Here is an 18,684-nt window from a genome sequence, read left to right on the forward strand (position 1 = left end):
GAGGGAGACACAGAATCCCAAGCAGGCTCCAGGCTCTGAGCTGTCAGCACAGAGCCCTATCGGGCCTCGAACTCACACACCTTGAGATCATGACCTGAGCCAAAGTCAGACGCTTAACTGACTAAGCCATCCTGGTGCCCCATACATTTTTGTTATATTTTCCAACTCATTACTGACGTATAGGAAATATAAACATTTTATTATGTACACATACATATTATACACACATTATCTAGTCATCTTAAACTCATTAGTTTGAAGTTTTTCTTTCCTAGGTAGATAATGTATCGTCTGAAAATATTTCAACCAATATCTCTACCTTTGATTTATTTTCTTATTTTTATTACACTATTTAGAACTTTCAGAACAATGTTTAATGTTTTGCCCTTACAAATGGCATTCTTGTCTTTAATGAAAATGTGTCTACTTCAGTGTTCTTAACCCATCCCCTCCAACCTTCACAGGTTTTGGTTCATTATGTCTGGGGGGGGGGGGATCCAGGTGACTGTGCTTTGTTAGCTACACAGGTAATATCGAAGCATCTTCTTTCCCAATACAACACTGAGGACCCTACTCTAGTATTATTCAATATAATTGGCATTATTTTTCATCTTAAGGACATATTGCTCCATTCTAGGTTTAAGAGCTATTCATTGGGAGTTGGATTTCATAAAATGCCCTTTTCAGCATCTCAATGATCCTCCCACTAAAATAAACTATGAAAACATACCTGTTTGTAGTCACCCAGAACTACCAAAGCAGGTAGGACATAAAAGGCCAGTCTTCTAGAGAGAGGAATCTCATTTGGGCAAATCTGATATTCTGCGCCATCTTCCTCTGGAGACATCCTTCCATGTTAGAGCAGCACAGGGAAGAGACCAAGAAGTGGCTCAATTGGTTGAGTGTTCGACTCTTGATTTTGGCTCAGGTCATGATCCCAGGATCGTGGGATCAAGCCCTGCATCAGGTTCTGTGCTGAGCATGGAGCCTGCTTAAGATTCTCTCTCTTTCTCTCTGACCATTTCCTTGGCTCGCAAGCGTGCTCTATCTCTCTTTCTCTCTCTCTCTCAAATTAAAAAGAAGAAGAAGAAGAAGAAGAAGAAGAAGAAGAAGAAGAAGAAGAAGAAGTAGTAGTAGTTGTTGATCAAAAAGCAATGTGCCTAGCTGGCTCAGTTGGAAGAACATGCGACTCTCGATCTCAGGGTTGTGAGTTCAAGCCCCATGTTGGGTGAAGAGATTACTTAAAAATAAAATCTTAAAAAAAAAAAAAAGAAGTTGAGCAAGAAGCAGTAACTAAGAGACTAAGAAACTTATCAATATTTTTGGCAGACTTATGGGGCTAGGGAGTTCAGAGCCAACGTAGGGAGGGGCCTGTCAAACACTCTGGGCTTTCTTTCCACTGGGACCTGATGGTCACCTTTATGTATCATCTTGGCTAGGCCACAGTACCCAGATATGTGGCCAAACATTGATGTAGGTGTTTCTCTGGAGGATTATTATTATTATTATTATTATTATTATTATTATTTTAGGTTTATTTATTTATTTTGAGAGAGGGAGAGAAAGAGAAGCCCAACCAGGCTCTGCATGGCCAGCAGAGCTTAAACTCACAAATCATGAGATCATGACCTGAGATGAGATCAAGAGTTGGACACTTAAGTGACTGAGCCACCCAGGTGACCTTCTCTGGAAGTATTTTAAAGATGAAACTAACAGTGGGGTGCCTGGGTGGCTCAGTCAGTTAAGCGAGTTAAGTCAGTTAAACGAGTCTGACTTCAGCTCAGGTCCTGATCTCGTGGTGTGTGAATTCAAGCACTGCATCAGGCTCTGTGCTGACAGCTCAGAGCCTGGAACCTGCTTCAGAGTCTGTGTCTCCCTCTCTCCCTGCCCCTCCTCCACTCGCACTCTGTCTCTCTCTCTCTCTCAAAAATAAAATGAATATTAAAAAAAATTTTAGTATGCATCTTGTAAAAAAAAAAAAAAAGAAAAGATGATACTAACATTTAAATCAGTAGTCTTTGAGTTATGCAGATTATCTACCACAAAAGGGATTGGTCTCATCCAGGCAGCAATGACCTTAACAGAGAAGACATCTTCCTGGAAGAAGAGAGAAAAAAGAAAACAAATTGTAAGTGGTGAGCTTATACCCAAATACATCAGTAATTACACTAAACTTGAGTAAATATTCCTACTTAAAGATAGTTTGGATATTTGATGATATCAAACTGGTAATTCACTACTTACAAGAGATGAATCTTAAATACAAAGATTCCGTAAAATTGAAAGTAAGAAGTACTAGTCAAAAGAAAGTTATACCAATATGAGACAAAGTATGTTTTAAGGCAAGGTGTAGTCCTGAAGGAAAGAGATAACAGTCTACCAGAGAATGTAACAATTCCACATTTGTATGCACCTAGTAGCACTTGTATGTACACACACACACACACACACACACACACACACACACACATACACACACATAGGGACAGAGAGAGAGCAAAAATTAAGTAAACAAAAAGGAGAAATGGATACATTTGCAATCATACTGGAAGTAACACAACTTCTCAGTAACTGATAGAACAAGGAGATAAAAAAAAGCAAGAAAGATATACAGTATTTGAATAACAGGATTAAATCTTATCTAGTACAGACTGCTGAGTGAACATTTTTGTTTCCCTGAAATTGTTGCTATGGCCCCAAATGCAAACAATAGGCTCTAGAAGATGGCCAGAAATGGAACCCAACACCTCCCCCAGGACTGACTGAGAGGCAGCTCAGCCAACTTATTTTCTGGTGTCCTTACCCCCAGGTGTCTATGTGGGAAAGGCAGAGAAAGAAGTAGACTGAGTCTTCCCAGATGAGTCCCAGCCTTGGGGAAGAGCAGTGACATAATGGATTCTTTGATTATTCTGTGGAGAAGGAGGGCTGTATCCCCGCAAGTAAGGGGGGATTCCAAGAGGACAGTTTGGAGGGTACAGGTGCCCATAACAGTTTGCATTTTCCATTTGGGTGTCTACTGGGGCAGTGGCTGTACTGATCTGCCTTGAGCCCACCTGAAGATGCTAGTGGGATGGCAATAATAGGGCAGACAGTGGGGAAGTGTGGAGCAGACTGGACACCCTCAGTTTTGGGGTGTCCTCATAGGACCAATGGGCACAGGGAAGGTGGTTGGACTGGAGTGTTCTTGCCAATGCCCCACCCAAGAGAAAGAATGTGGGTGTATCACTGGAGAAGGTGGGGATAAGGGAGGATAAGAGCATTTCAACTAGGCCAGACTTCCCATATCAAGGAAGTGTGAACTTGGGTGGAATGGTGCGGTTTGCACAGGACCCACGGGAAACTCCACATGTGATCGTTACGAGAAAGCCAGCATTTGACAGTCGGTGCTAAATGGAGAAGTAACAGCCAAAGGAGAGAATGTTGAAATCTACCATACATCTAAGTAAAAAGACACATGTCCTTCCTTTTCCCTCTCGGATGACCCTGACCCTGGAGGAATTAGAAACAGACTATACCCCTTTAGACTTTCTAAGTGTCTCAACCTTGGGCTGGCCTGGGAAGTCCCCCAGGATCCCCGTTATTTCCTTTATTTATTATCAGGCAGTGCCTTCCTCTGACTCCTACAGTCATCCTGTCCTTCCCATCAACCCTTGGAGCGTGGTGCCCCAAGTCCCTACCTTCATCCTCAGATAGGAAGAGCTGGAGGAGAGTTATAGTGGGGCAGGGACGGGGGGATGGATGGGACTAGAGGGATTGATAGCCTTCCTGCTAGATGGTTCTTTTAAAAGTCAAGATCTCCCTGACACTCGGACCTGCCCACCCAGAAGAGTGGCTTTTAAATGAAAGCAGGAACTGTCCCCTTTCATTTTGTGATGAGGGGCTATGGTTTCCCTGGGGTATTAGGATCCTCTGCCCATCTCTCTAGGCAAGAGAAAGATGTTTCCCCTGTCCCCAAAGTGTGATTCACAGCAAACTATTGGCTTAGGCCTCATCGTTGTTACTATGATTGTTATTATCGATACTGCCCCTTATTGAGTTGTGTCTATGTGCCCCAAATTGTCCTAAGCCTCTGTGTGTATGCATTCTCTCATTTGCTCCTGGTATTATTCACATTTCATAAAGTTGAGGACTTTGAAGCTGGAGAGGATAAGACACTTATTGAAATGACATAGCCAGTAAGTGAGGAAGCCAGGAATCCATCCCAGGTCAGTCTGGCTCTGGAGCCCGCTTGTAACCTCAGCATTACGCCCTCCCCTAGTGCTGAGGGGAAAAATATACTTGCAACCTGGGATTAGCTGAGAACTACTAGAAGTGTCCGAAGATGAGGTTCTCTCATCACAACACTGTGCAGATAATTTAGAATCAGTCTTAATTTCAAAATGTTATAGCAAATGCAGGTCCTGCTTATCCTACATTTGGTTTAAGAATTCTTGGCTAGCTGAAATAACCTTTAACACATCAAATGAAGAAGCTGTGAGAACCCAAAATAGAAAAAGGCCACTCAGGATCTCATAAAAGTTAAAGTTTAGAATACATTTTTTTCACCGTCTTAAAAATACTTTACTTCAATAACACCTTGTGGTGAGAATGGACTCTGGCAACAACAGCAGACTCGGGAAGGTTTTGAGCTGTTATTCTGGAAACTGAGTTTGTGTGGGACCAAACACCTGGGAAGTTCACTTCCTCTGGCTTTCACGAAACAAAGTCAACTGTCCCAATTTTTATAAATATGAGGCCGATCTCTGACTAGAGCCCAATTCACTGCCCAGACAATTTAAAAACTCGATCTAAATAAAGCACCCATGAGCAACTTTTTGCTTCTGGAGTTGTTAATACTTCCTTTGGACAATGGGCTCCCATCCCCAGTCTTATTGATTGTGTTTATTATTTATTTTTATTACTCTTTGGACTTAGCTGTGTTGAGCTAAACCCAGGATCCAGTTTATCTTTCTTGAGTGAGAACAACCTGGGCATCCTCTAACTCAAATTAAAAGTTGATTCGTGGGGTGCCTGGGTGGCTCAGTCAGTTAAGTGTCTGACTTCAGTTCAGTTCAGTTCTGATCTCCCTGTTCGTGGATTTAAGCCCCACCTCGGGCTCTGTGCTGGCAGCTCAGAGCCTGGAGCCTGCTTCACATTCTTTGTCTCCCTCTCTCTCTGCCCCTCCCCCACTCACATTCTGTTTCTCTCTGCCTCTCAAAAATGAATAAATGTTAAAAAATTTTTTAAAACGTCGGTTTATTAATTCTATAAAGCTCTGTAACAAGTGGTGAAAATCCAGGATTCTCAGATGAGCATTGGATATAAGGAACAGATAGGCTTTAAAAAGCAATTCCAGCACAGGTCACTGCTATAATTTTTGCCCTACAGTGGCAAGAATAATATCAAATTATCTGCAACTTTTATTGACCTTTCCTCAGTCTGGGCCATGGACAAATTGATTCAGCACTGCTATTCTACTTCATGGGCCAGAGCGGTGGGGGGAGGACAGTTTTCCTGAGGGCTGATCCAGGATGAATTCTGACACCAGTACTTTTCCACTCATTTAAAAAAAAAAAAAAAAAAATTGATACTATCTTTGGATGGGCCGGTTGCATAGCCCCTTGCTATTAAAAAAAAAAAAAGGAAGGAAGATATTCTTTTTTACTCTGATGACAGGGCTTTATTTTCCTAGACAAAGAATGGTTTGTATATACAACAGACCCTGCTAGCCAATTATGGCAAGAAAGAAAGGCTACAAGATCAAAACCTCGAAGATTGGTTTTGGGTAGGTATTCCCCATGTAGGTATTCCCATGTTTTTCCCAAGTTCATAAATAAGGAGACAACCACATAGTCCAAATTTTGACTCCCCATATTGGCTTGTACAGACACCCTTTGTGGTTACTGCCAGTTCCTTTTCTGCTGTGAAAGGGGAATCGATGTAGTAAGTGACCCACAGGCTGTCTTACTAAAACTTTGGTGAGCTGTGGTAAAACAAAACAAAAACAGTTTGAAAGTTGAGAGCCTCAGATCTTACTCGGCCACCAATAAAGATTGGCAGCTGCACCCCCAAGCACTTGCCAAAGATTACAATTCCAAGTTCACTGTCATTAAATATTAAAATGTCACTGAAAAGGAACTTGGAGTTGTTTAAAATTCATGCAGTCCACCATCTAGGTTAAGCTAGGTTAGCAGACAGCTAGTTGTTTGGGCTGAACTCTATACTGCCCCAATGCCTGCACCCACCTGAGTTCCAGCAGAATTACTTTCTACTATATATTGTGCTTTACTACATATTGTACCTTACTATGTTATATATATAATATGCACATATTTTACTGTATCTTGTGCCATCTTTTACATGGCAAAACAGAACACTCTATTGTGTTGCTTGGGTTCATTGAACAAATTTTTATATTATTTGTGACATCACACATCATGCGGCTCATCTATACTGGGAATGTAAGTGATCACAGATTACATTTTTTGCTCTATTACCGGGTCCATGTCGTTGTATCCTTGTATTCTATATTCACTTGCCCCCATGTTCAATCGATTTATTTTCTCTTTCTAATATTTTACATATCCTGGAAAACCTTTCTATTGGTATCTAGAGTCTGGGGACTTGGCACTTAGTAGGCATACGGTAAATATTTATTGAAACAGTTAAAGGTGGAGTACAAATAAATTATAAAGAGTATGAGTTAAATTATAAAAGTAGAGGATAAATAAAGTGAAAACATTCATCTCTTCCTTGCTTGGGTCCCCTCAACACCCATACATGAAGTTGCTGCCCATCCTGTGTATGCTCATCAGTTAGGAAGATATTGCTCTGGTGCTATTTCATGGGAGTATGGCTCCTTTGTCTTACCCCATTATTCACTCCTTAAAGACAGAGAGCACAGCATTTACTTCTGTGTACTTTGAACAGTGCTCTGCACAAAGTAGGCGCTCACTAAATGCAAATTAAATGAATGAAAGATTCATGGCCTGGATGTGTGACACACCTTTTTGGGAGTGAAGGGGTCACTACCTCATAATTTTGGTGCTATTATCTAAAGCTTGTAGCACTTGGTGTTTCCAGTTCTGTCTTAGTTTGCTCACCTTAGGTCATACTGCCCACAGTGGTGAAGGTAGGCCCTAGCTTTTTCTCCTAGGCACCTGCTGCAGACATCTGTTGTCTTTGCTCGCCCAGCATCCACTCCTCCTTCTACTCTTGATGTCATCATGATTTTTCTTTGGAGGATGAATTCTCCCCTACTCTCAGTGCATGTGGTTCACATGGTGTATAGGCACATGACTCAGGACTGGCCAATCAGAATATTCTAACCCCCTGGCCCTGGTGATTGGTCCTAGGATGAAGTCATGACCAAACCCAAGACCCAACAACTCAATTCCAGGACTTTTTTTGGGGAACTTTTGGACCAGAAGTTTTCTTTTTCTTGCTGGACTCACCAAAACAATAGTACATAAACCTATATAGTATATAAACCTATAGCCATCAAAGCTACCATATTAGAAAAACTTACTTAAATGAACAAACACTGAGTATATAAGCCATCAAAGCTACCACATTGGGAAAACTTACTTAAATGAACAAACACTGAGTATATCCTTCAAAATGAGTCTCGGGGGCATTTGGTGGAACCTGGCTCATTTGGTGGAGCATGTGATTCTTGGTCTCTGGGTTGTGAATTCAAGTTCCATGTTGGGTGTACAGATTTTAAAATAAAACAAAATCTTTAAAACAGGGGCACCTGGGTGGCTCAGTCAGTTAAGCGACTGACTCTAATTTCGGCTCAGGTCATGATCTCACTCTTCCTGAGATCAAGTCCCACGTCAGGCTGTGTTGACAGTGCAGAGCCTGCTTGGGATTCTCTCTCTCCCTCTCTCTCTGCCTCTCCCCTGCTTGTGCTCTGTCTGCCTCTCTCTCAAATAAATAAACATTTAAAAAAAGATAGAATCTGGGGTGCCTAGGTAGCTCAGGGGGTTAAGCGTCTAACTTTGGCTCAGGTCATGATCTCATGGCTCATGAGTTTGAGCCCTGCGTCGGGCACTGTGCTGACAGCTCAGAGCCTGGAGCCTGCTTCGGATTCTGTGTCTCCGTCTTTCTCTCTGCCCCTTCCCTGCATGCACTCTGTCTCTGTCTCTCTCTCAAAAGTAAATAAACCTTAAAAAATTAAAAAAAATAAAAAGACAAAATCTTTAAAACAAAACAAAAAAATGAATCTTGATGACAGTGGGCACTAGATCCAGCTGTGCCTGAACACCAGTTTGAATTGAGCTTTCTGCCAGTGGAATGAAAATAGTTCAGACTAACACAGGATTCCATTCTCATTATATGGTTTCTTCCCAGGCCACACTTAAGTTCCAAAGGCCATAATCAGAGGCCTTGTGCTTACACAACAACACTAAGACTGGGAACTAAAATATTTGTATAAACTTATCCTGAGTCTACCATGGTTCAATTAAGAATAATATAAGGGGTGCCTGGGTGGCTCAGTTGGTCAAGTGGCTGACTCTAAACCTCAGCGCAGGTTGGGATCTCAGGGTTGTGAGTTCAAGCCCTGTGTCGGGCACTGTGCTGTGCATGAAGCCTACTTAAAAAAAATTTTTTTTAACTCCAAAGCCATGGGAAAAGTATAGAACATTAGGCTGAGTGAGACAAGTTCTAGACACAGATGTTTAAGCATGGCAAGCAGAGCCGTTAAGAGCTGTTCACGGTGGCAAAGGCACCAGTGCCGTTTTGAAGGCAAGGTGAGGTAAAGAGAGGAGACTGCCAGGAATCGGGAAATAACCACAGGGAATGGCTGAGGAATATCTAAGAATAGTCTTACTTCCTTTAGTCTAGGTGATGTTTCCACTTCTTTCACCCACTAATAACCCATTACTGTTTCTCCAACACAAGTAACAACCTACGTTCTCACTCAGGCCCAGGAAAAAGACAAAATAACACTTTGGCCATGGCAGGAGTTCTTTTTTGGAGAAGAGTGAGATGGGGAAAGTAACCCTTCCCTAGGAACTAATCACAGAGACCTGCTGAGCCCGGATGGATACAGAGGACTTCTACAGGCCAAAAGCCCAGTTCTCTCTTCTTTAGGTCAGTTCTTTCTCAGCTCTCCACCCTCCAGGTTTTGTCCAAAGAGCTCTGCTAGCTCTTGCAGGCAAGGTTTATGTTGAATGGGTTCCAGTAGTGAGGTCATCCTAATGGAAGGTTTCCATATATGACATGCCTCTGCTGCTGCGCCCAAGAGCATTCCCAAGGCCCTTTCACTGATGCTGTCCAAGAATAAGATCTTGGCCAAATTCCCACATTGAAGGGGCAGTGGAGCTTTGGTTTCTGAAAATAGCAGGCATTGTCCTTTTTGTTCAATTATAAAAGCAATATTGTTCTCCACAGAATATTTGGAAAATTCAAGAAAAGGATAGAAAGGGAAAAAAAGAATAATCACGCTATAATTCCCTCATCTGCAGATAAATAATATTAATATTTTGGTGTGCTTCTTTCTCATCGTTTTATGAATACGTGTATCTATGTATGTTTTAGGAAGGCAGTATTGCATTGTAGTTAAGAGTATGGGTTTGAAAGTCTGATACCACTCATTTAAGGTTCTGTGGTATTTGGCAACTTCTCTCTTTAAATCTTAACTCCTTCAACATTAAAGTTTGCTAATTTTTAAATGAGTCTACCACCAGGACGATATTGCTTTAACTTACAGGTTTATAGTAAGTTATCTAGTAATAAAATTTCCCCCAACATTCTTCTTTCAATTTTTAAAAATGGTTATTTCACTTATTCCAGATTAGTTTTAGAATAGTATTTCCAAGTCTTAAAAAATGAGGTTGTTATAGACTTGCATTTTAAATTTACGGATCAATGAAAAAAGAATGAACATCTTTGAAGCACCAAGTCTTCCCCTCATGGAATATGGCCTATCTGCCTTCCCGTTTATTTTCTTCATGTCCTTCTGCAAAGCTTAGTAGTCTTCTTCCTGTATGTCTTGCACATTTCCTGTTAATTTTGTGCCAAGGTATTTTATAGTTTTGGTTGCTAGGATGAATGAGATTTCTTTCTCTCAGTCACAACTGGTGGCTTCTTGTGCTTGGAAAGCTATGTTAGATGTTTTCAGGGGACGACTGCTGCTCTCTATTAGGTCTAACCATCTTTCAGGATTGATTCTCTCTAGATTTCTAGGTAGATACTTAGTTTGCAGCTAAAACTTGTGTCTCCTTTCCAATAGTAAATTTTTTATCCTGCTTCATTACATCGGCTCATTATCCTTTCAGGATACTGTGAGAGAATAGGGGTTAGAATGGGTCTGTCATATCCCTGACAACATTATTTCTTTATTAAGAATGAGGTATCCTGAGCGTGTTGTATCACTGTTATACACAATATTGTACACCTGCAACTAATGTAAGACTGTATGTTAACTACGCTGGAATTAAAATTAAAAAAAAAGAATGATGCTGGGTGTTCTTTCAGATTTATGTTAATAAAGCTTCTTTTTTTCCTAATTTATTAAGGGAGTTTCAAAAATAAAGAACAAGTGTTGATTTTCATCTTCAAATACTTTATTACCCATGAGAGACTCTTAAGTCTGTTTTTTTTTTCCTTTGACCTACTTCTGTGAAATGTGATATTAATGGATTTCTTTTATGGGGCCATCGTTATCTTCTCAACAAACTCACCAAATGCATCAGGGCTCTGGAGCTGGATAGATCTGGGCTGCCCTACTAGCTGAGTGAGGTATTGGGTTCTAAGTTCTTTTTTTTTTTCTTTGAGAGAACAAGTGAGAGAGCACGCATAAGCAGAGGAGAGGCAGAGGGAAAGGGAGAGGGAGGGAGGGAGGAAGGAAGGGAGGCAGGGAGAGGGGGAGAGGGAGAGGGAGAGAGAGAGAGAGAGAGAGAGAGAGAGAGAGAGAGAGAGAGAGAATATCTTAAGCAGGCTCTACACCCAGCACAGAGCATGACATGGGGTTCAATCTTACAACTGTGAGATCATGACCTGAGCCAAAATCAAGAGTTGGACACTTAACCGACTGAGCCACCCAGGTGTCCCTAATGTGTTCTAAGTTCTTTTTTTTTTTTTAAGTTTTTTCTTAATATTTATTTATTTTTGAGAGAGACAGAACATGAGTGGAGGCGGAGCAGAGAGAGAGGGGGAGACACAGAATCCAAAGCAGGCTCCAGGCTCTGAGCCATCAGCACAGAGCCTGATGTGGAACTCGAACTCACAAACCGTGAGATTATGACCTGAGCTGAAGTCAGATGCTTAACCAGCTGAACCACCCAGTGGTTAGAACCCTAATGTGTTCTAAGGTCTAATGCATCACGGGATGGACAATAAATGCTGGTAGTTATTGTTCCTTTACTATAAGGATACATTCATTAGTGCTTTATTTAGGATTCATGCATCTATATTACTGAGTGCAGTGTGAAGTGTGTATATATGTGTGTGTACATGATTAGGTTGTGTTCATAAAAATGAGTTATGTTGGTTTTCTTATTTTCCCATGCTCTACAACAGTTAAAACAGCAAGAGATATTTATACACCAAAGTCCACAGCAGCACTATTCACAATAGTCAAGAAGTGGAGGCAACCCAAGTGTCAATCAATGGATGAGTGGATAAACAAAATGATATATACACACGATGAAATATTATTCAGCCTCAAAAGGAAACTCTGACACACGGATGAATCTCGAGGACACTATGGTAAGTAAAACAAATCAGTCATGAAAAGACAAATACTGTGTACTTCCATTTATATGAAGTATCCAAAGAAGTCAAATTCATTAAGATGGAAAATAGAAGGGTGGTCGCCAGGGAGTGAGGGAGAGGGAGGAAAGGAGAGATAAAAGTTCTGGAGATCTGTTTCACAAGAATATGAATATACTTAACAGTCCTCAACTGTACACTTAAAAATGGTCAAGATGGCAATTTTTATGTTATGTGATTTTTTACCACAATAATCGTTACTTTAAATAAATGGGCAGAATTCTCCAATCAAAAGACAGAGTGACTGAATGGATTTAAAAAACCCCAAGATTCCTCTATATGCTGCCTACAAGACATTCACTTCAGATGCAAGGACATACACAGATTGAAAATGAAGGGGTGAAAAGAGATGTACCATGTAAATGGAAACCAAAAGAAAGTTGGGGTAGCTATACTTACATCAGACAAAATGACTTTAAAACAAAGACTGTAATAAGAGATAAAGGGCACTACATAATGATAAAAGGGGCCAATCCAACAAGAGAATTTAACATATGTAAATATTTATGCATGCAACCTGGGAGCATCTAGATATATAAAGCAAATATTTTAAAAGACCTACAAGAAGAAATAGACAGCAATACAATAATAGTAGAGGATTTTAATACACACTCATATAATAGATCATCCAGATAGAAAACTGATAAGGAAACATCAGCTTTAAACAAAACTTAGGCCAGATTAACTCAACAGATATATACAGAACATTCCATCCCAAAGCAATGGAATACACATTCTTCTCAAGTGCATATGGAATACTTTCCAGGATAGATCATATATTAGGCCACAAAATATATCTTCACAAATTTAAAAAGGCTGAAATCATACCAAGCGTCTTGTCCAATCACAATGGTAAGAAACTAGAAATCAATTACAAGAAGACAACTAGAAAATTCACAAATATGTGGAGATAAACAACATGCTACCAAACAACCAATGGGTTGGTGAAGAAATCAAAAGCAAAAGCAAAAGCAAAATATACCTTGAGACAAGTGACAATAGAAATACAACATACCAAAACTTATGGGATGCAGCAAAAGCAGTTCTAAGAGGAAAGTTAGCAGCAAAAAATGCCTACTTCAAGAAACAAGAAAAATCTCAAACAACCTAACTTTACACTTCAAGGAACTAGAAAAAGAAGAACAAATGAAGTCCAAAGTTAGTAGGAAAAAGAAAATAAAGATCAGAGCAGAAATAAATAGAGACTAAAAAGACATAGAAAAAAAAAATCAATGAAACCAACAGCTGGTTCTTCGAAAAGGTAAACAAAATTGATAAGTCTTGAGCTATATTCACCAAGAGGAAAGAGAAAAGGTTCAAATAAATAAAATCAGAAACGAAAGAGGAGATGTTACAACTGATATAACAGAAATACAAATGATCACGAGACTACTATAATTACATATCAACAAATAGGGCAAAGTAAAAGAAATGGATAAATTCTAAGAAACATACAATCTTCCAAGACCAAATCAAAGAGAAAATCTGAATAGACTAATTACTAGTAAGGAGAGTGAATCAGTAATTTTAAAACTCCCTACAAACACAATTCCAGGACCATACATCTGCACAGGTAAGTTCTACCAAACATTCAAAGAATTAATACCTATTCTTTTCAAATTCTTCCAAAATAACAGAAGAGGAGGGAACATTTCCAAACTCATTTTACAAAGTTCAACATTACCTGATACCAAAACCAGACAAGGACACATCAAGAAAAGAAAATTAAAGGCCAATTTTCTGATGAACATAGATACAAAAATCCTAAACAAAATATTAGCAAAGTGAATTCAACAATACATTAAAAGAATCACACGCCATGATCAAGTAGGGTTTATTCCAGGGATGTGGAGAAAAGGGAACCTTGTGCACTGTTGGTGGGAATATAAATCAGTGCAGCCATTTCTGAGTATTTATCTGAAGAAAATGAAAACACTAGCTCAAAAAGATATACGCACCCACCATGTTCACTGCAGCATTATTTACGATAGCCATCATATGGAAACAATCTAAATGTTCACTGATGGATGAACAGATTAAACAATATATACATATATATATATATACACAATATATACATACATATATATATATATATATATATATATATATACTTTACATATATACATATACTTTACATATACATATATATCTGTAATGGAATATTATTCAGCCACAAAACAGAATTTTTAAATTGTAATATACACATAATAATTTACACATTGTGAAATACACACACACACACACACACATGCACATACACAATGGAATATTATTCAGCTATTTAAAAGAATGAAATCTTGCCATTTAACAACACGGATGGAACTTGAGGGCATTACGCAAAGTGAAATAAGTCAGAAAGAGACAAATACCATATGATCTCACTTATATGTAGAATCTTAGAAAACAAAACAAGCTCATAGGTACAGAGAATAGATTGGTGGCTGTCAGAGGAGGAGGAGGGGGGGTGAATGAAATGGGTGAAGGGAGTCAAAAGATACAGACTTTCAGCTATAAAATAAATAAGTCATGGGGATATAATGTACAATGTGGCAACTATAATTAATAATACTGTCATCACAAGAAAAAATTCTAACAATCTATAGTGATGGATGCTAACTAGACTTATTGTGGGGATCATTTTGCAATATATATACAAATGCCAAATAAGTATGTTGTACACCTGAAACTAATATAATGTTGTATGTCAATTATACCTCAATTTAAATAATTAATTAATTAAAATAAATCAGAATGGTGATATGATAAAGAAAATGGCATGAGAATTACCTGTTCCTTGAAAGTTTGAAAGAACTCATTCATAGAAGCATATGGAGATAATACTTGTACACTTTTCTCCATTTCTTCATTGATTATTGATCTTTCAGGTCTTCCACTTAGCTTAAGATAATTAAGACAATTTTGGTTTCATTCACACTTATAATTTTTTCTTACCAGAAAATCACCTATTTCACTAAGTAGCAAATTCATTAACCTAGTTACACATAGTACTTTCTTATACATTTGTTGTATACCCTTGTTCATTTCTAATTTTGTGTTTTTCCTTTTTGACTATTTCATTGTTTTTTCAAAAAATGACATTATGAATGTATCTACCAATTCTCCCATTTTAAAATTCAATAATTTCTGCTATGGTATGTGTTTCTTTTCTCTTGGCTTTCCTGGTCTATATTTTGTTCTTTTTTTCTCATTTGAATCAAATGCTTGATTCATTTTTTTATTCTTTCTTATTAAATAGTGAAAGCACTTAAAGTTCTAAATTTCCAACTCTGTACACTTTGTAGAAATTCCAGATGTTCTCACCTATGATATTGCATTATCATTCATCTCTAAATAACTAAATGGCTATATATGTAGATTTTATTCTCACGTGCTTTCCTTCTTTTACCTTCTAAGAGGTAATCTTCTACGATTAACTTATGAATTTTTAAATCGTACAATCTTTAAAATCAGTATTCAAAACATATGCATATTTACTGCTCTGTTCCCCCCAACACCTCCAAAGATGTCCCACTTTAGTAGCCGGGTGACTTTGGACAAGTCTGTGCACATATTCCTATCTTTCTGAGTGTCAGCCACTATTCTGGGAGCTGAGAATACAAGGGTGGACAAGACAAAGTTGCTGTTCTCAAGGAGTATACTTTAGATACATAAGCTAGAAATAAACAAGATGATTTTAGCTAATGACAGTGCTACTCAGAGAGTTAAAGGAAGGTGTGGTGGAGTGATGGGGTGGAGGCACTTTAGATGGGGTTGTCAGGGGAGACCACTGCCAACTGCCACATCCCATGAACTCATCTTGGTCGTTAGCCCAGAAAACCCCTCCTGAGCCATTTGGCGCCATGCAACTCCACTTGTTTTAAACTGTTGCCTTCCTTGGCTTCTGTGATAAGATAGTGGTGCCGCTATCTCCTGGTCTCCTCCTGCCTCTCTGACCTCCCCCCTTTCAGCCTTCCTGGCATCTTCTCTTGACTACCCAGAGAATGGAGCCTGTTGGGCAGGATAACCATCTGTCCTGGCAGTTAGAAGAGAGCTCAACTGCCGGCTCCCTCTGCTGAGAGCTCTTGCTCATATTCAAACCTTCGGCACAAGGTGACACTGGGGTGGCAGCACAGGCCCCAAAAGCAACATCTGAGGCAAGGCATTAAGATGGCCTCCCGCAAAGTAGAGACAGATCTTCTCAATGAGGGCACAGGTCCAGCTGGCTTCCTAACACACAATTCAACACCAAAGACTCTATTTCAAGGAAGGGCTGAGCAAAAGAAAGTAAGGAAGTGCTACGCTGACTGAAAGGCACTCAACACAGTGCTGGAAAACAAGCATGATCCCTGCCCTTACAGAATTTACGTGAGTTCAGACACGACCTACATAGGAAGACAGTGAGAAAACACTGCGAAACAGCAAAAAAATCCGCAATCAAGTTACGGGAAACAGCCTATAAATGCCACTGGAGTTCAAAGAAGGAACCCTCAGAGTGAATTTACCAGTGAGAGAAGGAGCTAGAGGAGGCAGAACTTGAACAAAGACCTACAGGAAGTAGGTTTGATCGCCAAAGAAGGACACAAGAGCCCATGGCTGTGCAGTGCAACCGGCCTGGATTCTGGATTCAACAGGCACAGTGAATGATACTGGACACAGCCTATAAGCCTACGGCCCTGCTTCTAACCCCAAGTAGGCTAAAGTCAACCCAAAAACTCAACCCTGGATTAAGGGACGCAGACTTCATGAAGAGGGTCAAAGTTCTCTTCCTCTTCTTTCACCTCAAAAAGTAGCTGGAACAACCAAGTGGGAGGTTAAGCTATTTGGAGCCTAGGTCCAGCCAGTGATAAAGAATGCGGATCTGGCTCAAGAGTCTTCTAGCTGGAAGTTGTGTGGTATAAAAGTCTAGTAGGTAGAAGCAACATTTCTGGAGACACCAAAAACAGGTACCTTCAATCTTTATAGCATTTTACGGCTCTCGGGCTTGCACATGGATTTCATTTTGTCTTCATTTGGGGTAGGCGTATCAGGCTGACCCCATTTTATAGATTTTTTAAAAAGTCTGGGAAGTTAAGTGACTTGTGGGTGAATAAAGAGCTGGACCTAAAAGTGAGGTCTTAAATGTTCAGAGTGGCACTTCCTCTCCAGAGAATAATGTTTCAGTGGTCCTGATCCAAACAGGCCTTCTCAGTGCCCAGGCAAAGCTCCTCACAAAAAGAAATAAGCTTTGACTCAGAAGTTCCACTCCTGGTCACAAGTGTGAAAGATCCTTAGACAAACTGGTCTCCAAACCCAGGTGGGGTTAAAACGCTGAGATACACCGGGGGGAGGAGTCAGGAGACACAATACCAACTGACAAATGTTTTTTAGGAAACAACTGGTTTGGTCCTAAAACTGTTCTCAAAATCTATTTGAAATAGCCCAAAGTTGCAGGATTCACTGGGATTTCACGCCATTAAAGCTTTATTCTCAGGGGTCACCATTTCTCCCAACCCCCACCCAAAAATTTTTTCCTTCCACCTGGACAGCTAAAACCCTGAAGTAGCAATCAACAGTCAAAGGGGGTAGGCATCGTGATTTTAAAATTGGGGGTGCCAAAATGAAATTTGAGACCCTAGCCTCTCAAGCAACAAATATCCACCACACTAGCCCCACTAGGGAATGCTTCTCCCCATGTTGCCTTTTAAGGTGACTGCTACCCGACAAAGCAAGTGATTTCTTTCTTAAAGGCTTAAGTGATTTCTTCTTCCTCTTTGGTGATGTTTAACGGAGTACATGAAAATGATCATCTGAAGAAACACAGCCCTGCCCCGAATCCCAGGAGGACAGCTTCCCCAGAGTCTGTCTGCACCCGGCCCATGGCACTTGGGAGGGTCTATGCCTCTGAAGCCAACTGGGAAGCAACCAGACACTGCCCTCCCTCCCTACTCAGCCCAGACCAGTATGCATGGTGCTCCTTCCTATGGCTTGGGAGAGCAGAAAGGCTTTCAGGAGCTCAGGAATCAGTCTCTGCACTGAGCAGTTGCTACTTTTTCAATATAAGCTGCTTTCCTCAGGTTTCATGGTCTGGTTCCCTTTTATTCACAATATGGAATCCTTTCCCCTTTTCCCTGCAACTCTGGCTCCTTTTCTCTTTCATGCACCTGCCCTGTCCCCCTGCTTCCTTGGGTGCTGGATTGATACCACATCTCTCCCCCAGAGCTAAGGGGAAGAGACACTGAAACCACCCTGTGCAGAGTGGCTACACTGCAGCAGGTGCAAAGGGGGCATTTGCTGACTGGTTTTCTACTCCTGGGCAGCCTCTGAGATTTCTTGTACACAGGTGCAGAGGCAAAAAAAAAAAAAAAAAAAAAAAAGAAAGAAAAGAAAAGTGGCCATTTGGTAAAAAGTAAATGATCAATGCAGTTGTGACACATGACATATTCAGTTCACTTTGGTTCAACAAACTTTTGTAGAATGTCCTTGAAGTGTAGAGATGGATAAGAGAGCTCCCAATTCTTAGGTATAGTGGCCCCTGAACTATGACTCCTGCAGTGCTTTTCAACCCTGGCTGCACCCTAGCAGCTTTAGAGACCAAAAGAAAAACAAAACAAAAAACACTGTCTGGGACCCCGCCCCAGAGATTTGGAATTCATTGGTGTGGGGTTGAGCACAAGCATCAGTAGTTTTTTAATGTGTATTTGAATGTGTAGCCAGGGACAAGAGCGTTATGTGGCCATATGCAGAAAGTTCTGAGTAAAGGCTAAATTTAGGTCTTAGGCAATGCAAAGATATTGCAGGTTTTGGAGCAAGAGAGGAAACATGAGGATGGCTGTAATATGGGAAGCTTCTCCTGACTGTACTGGGCAGAACAGACTGGAGTCAAGAAATACCAAAAAGAGAGAGAGAGAGAGAGAGAGAGAAAGAGAAAGAGAGAGAGAAGAG

The sequence above is a fragment of the Puma concolor genome, chromosome A3, assembly GCF_028749965.1.
Source record: "Puma concolor isolate L17-30 chromosome A3, mPumCon1.1.hap2, whole genome shotgun sequence".
Lineage (NCBI taxonomy): Eukaryota > Metazoa > Chordata > Mammalia > Carnivora > Felidae > Puma > Puma concolor.